Source organism: Myotis lucifugus, unplaced genomic scaffold, assembly GCF_000147115.1.
Source record: "Myotis lucifugus unplaced genomic scaffold, Myoluc2.0 scaffold_2841, whole genome shotgun sequence".
Classification (NCBI taxonomy): Eukaryota; Metazoa; Chordata; class Mammalia; order Chiroptera; family Vespertilionidae; genus Myotis; species Myotis lucifugus.
In genome coordinates, this window is record NW_005873889.1 from 13,584 (window position 1) to 16,679 (window position 3,096).

General features: G+C 56.4%; 1 pseudogene; it reads right to left on the reverse strand.

Moving 5' to 3' along the window:
- Positions 1-207: 207 nt before the first annotated feature.
- LOC102430943 lies at positions 208-1,676 on the reverse strand (annotated as a pseudogene).
- Between the last annotated feature and the right edge of the window lie 1,420 nt (positions 1,677-3,096).

The window sequence follows — 3,096 nt, forward strand, 5'->3', positions numbered from 1 at the left end:
AAGGAAGGAAGGAAGGAAGGAAGGAAGGAAGGAAGGAAGGAAGGAAGGAAGGAAGGAAGGAAGGAGGAAAGAAAGAAAGAAAGAAAGAAAGAAAGAAAGAAAGAAAGAAAGAAAGAAAGAAAGAAAGAAAGAAAGAAAGAAAGAAAGAAAGAAAGAAAGAAAGAAAGAAAGAAAGAAAGATGCTTCTGCTGTCAGAGCCTCAAAGAGTCAGCATCGCCTCTGCTGGAAGAAATGCACTCCTCTCAATTATTCGGGCAGGTATTCCTGGTCCACAGGCTCGCTGTACATGGGGTTGTATTTGCAGCCCTTGCCATAGCCCAGGTCCTTCATGAGCCATGTGGGCGCGTTCCTCAGTTGCAGCGGGAGAGGGGACAGAGGCCCCTGGTGGTTCCGCAGGCAGGCTTTGACATTGTTGTAGGTGCTGTACACCTCCATAGATTTTGGGGCTCTGGCAAAATAGACTACACACTGGGCCAGAAGCACCTCACATTCGGGCATGCCTATGAAGTGACAGCCCTGGTAGGCGGCCACTGCTTGTGGTAATGCGGTGGCTCTGCCAGACCTATCTATGTCTTCACTGGCAAACCTCGCCAGCCTCCTTCCCACATACAGCGGTTCCTCTCCTCCTTCGAGCGTGCGTGCCAGCCAGTAGAGGGAGGCGCTCAGGTCTGAGCCCCTCATCGACTTATGCAGAGCAGAGATGCAGTCGTAGTGCTCTTGTCCTGCTCGGTCATATAAAATGTGAGACTTCTGCAGGCCTTCCTTCACATCCTTCTCAGTGCTCAGAACTCTACTGGGAGAATTGGCTGCCCACTCTTCTTACAAAACATGCTCCTGGAGCTTAACCTGGCCAGCACCACTGGATGCAGTCCATTCAGTCCAATTCGGACTCCCCAGGAAAATTAACTGGCGTCGCACCACCGGCTGCGGTGCAAACCTCTCCACCTCCACGGGGCCTGGGGCTGGGGCCACGCAGCCCACACCCATCCGAGCCGCTCAGCCTGGGCTCCGCGAGAGATGGGGGTGGGGGTGGGGGTGGGGCGGCCAGTGCCAGGAGGCGCCTCAGAGTGCCAGCGGGTCTTTGTTTATTTTTATTTAATTTTTTTTCAGGGCAATGATTTTTAATTAAAAGTGAAAAACTGCCAGGGACAGGAATGACAGAGGACCCGTCCTAGGTGGATGGGATCCTGGCGGTGGTGAGGGGGGAACATTGTTGACACAGTTGTCAGAATTCAAATGGGGTCTGTGGATTGAACCTTAATACCGTTTGAATGGAGATTTCCTCACGTGGTTGGTGGAGAATTGTTATGTAGGAGTGTCTGCTCTTAGGAAATACACAGGGGAGTATCCAGGCATCCTGTCATGTGTAAAGCATGCTCTCAAACAGTTCAGAAAAAGACTGGGGGAAATGGGCATATGTGTATAAATGCACACACTCACACACAGGCTAACCTTGCTATTTTCGACTCCACCTGGTGCACCTGCCTACTTGCTAAGATCTGTAACTCCAGAATCAAGGCTTGCAGAGCTTCCTCGGCCATTGGGCCACGGCCAGGGTGCAGGAACCCTGCAGACAGACCCGCGGGCACAGTCCCAGATGAGGTCCGACAGGTGCCACTGTTTTCCTGTTTCCAGTCCAGTATGTGAACTGGGGTCTGTTTCGCGGCGGGTTCCATTGGACTTCGGCATTTCTGTGCTTCCTGGTGGCACCTGGCTGTGTGTGATGGCCAAGCTGGCGCTCCAGTGGCTGCGGTTTCCTGCGCCCTAGAAGACTGTGCGGTAAAATACGGAGTAAAGATCGCGTGTAAGCAAGTTCAGGCTGCCTGTTTCAATGTTAAGGAACCAACAGCACCCATCACACACGGTGTCCTTTCAATGGAAACACAGAGAGCGCTGCCCCGAGCACGCACTGTGCGGGCTCACCGGGGCCCACAGACTAGCAGCCATGGTCACTTGCAGGTGATGTCGTGAAGTCGTGACGCTAAGGCCACGCCCGGGGTGAGTCCGGCTGCCACGGTCACGTCCTGGCCCATATCCGGGCCTACGCCCCTCAGTAAAGCCTGAAGTCAGGCACTGATAGCCATGTCAGTACCGCCACAGTTTCTCTATATACTCGTAAACCATCCATGTTCCTCTGGAAAGAAGGGCTGTTTCTCCTACTCGCCCATGCTCACCCAGCAGCGTCCGAGCACCTGGGGCTTACCTGGCACCCCAGCCTCTCTGACTCCGCACCACTGCCCTGACAGCTCCGTACCTCACTGCAGCCCTCCAACTGGTCCGTCCAGCGCAGTCCGTCCAGCGCAGTCCGTCCAGGGTGGTCCGTTCATCTGTATGTCACCTGAGGCCACCCGGCCACACCCGCTCACGGCCACTCCCGCCTAGACTCTGCTTTCCCACTCCTGGCTGTGGGCCCAGTGTGCCTGTGCAGAGCTGCACTGCTGTGCCTGCACTTTGAGAAGCTGCCCTTTCTTTATTTTTAAAAGACAACACCGCACATGCCCAGTCCCCAGCGCCGCCTCGGCCTGGGTGAGAGGCCGCCAGTGGTTTGCAGGCTGGCAGCACCCCCGATTGTGGTGCGGGTCCCCTCTGGGGTGCTGGGCTGGCCTTGACTAGGGACCACCGGCGGTTTGAAGGCCAACCACACCCCTGATCCAGGCAGGGTCCCCTCATGGTGACCCGTCATCCGTCTGGTCGTTTAGGTCATGATGGACCCTGGCCTTTTATTATGTAGACTAGAGGCCCAGTGCACAAAAATTAGTGCACTCAGGGGGGAGAGGGGGTCCCTCAGCCCATCCTGTGCCCTCTCTCAGTCTGGGACCCCTCAGGAGATAATGACCTGCTGGCTTAGGCCTGCTCCCGGGTGGCAGAAGGCAGGCCCAATCCCTAGGTGCAGCCCCTGGTCGGGCTCAGAGCAGGGCCGATTGGGGAGTTGGGGCGCTCCCCCCTGTCACGCACAGAGCAGGGCCGATCAGGGGGTTGAGGAGCTCCCCCCTGTCACGCACAGAGCAGGGCCGATCAGGGGGTTGGGGCACTGCCCCCTGTCACGCACAGAGCAGGGCCCATCAGGAGGGTTGGGGCTCTGTACCCTGTCACACA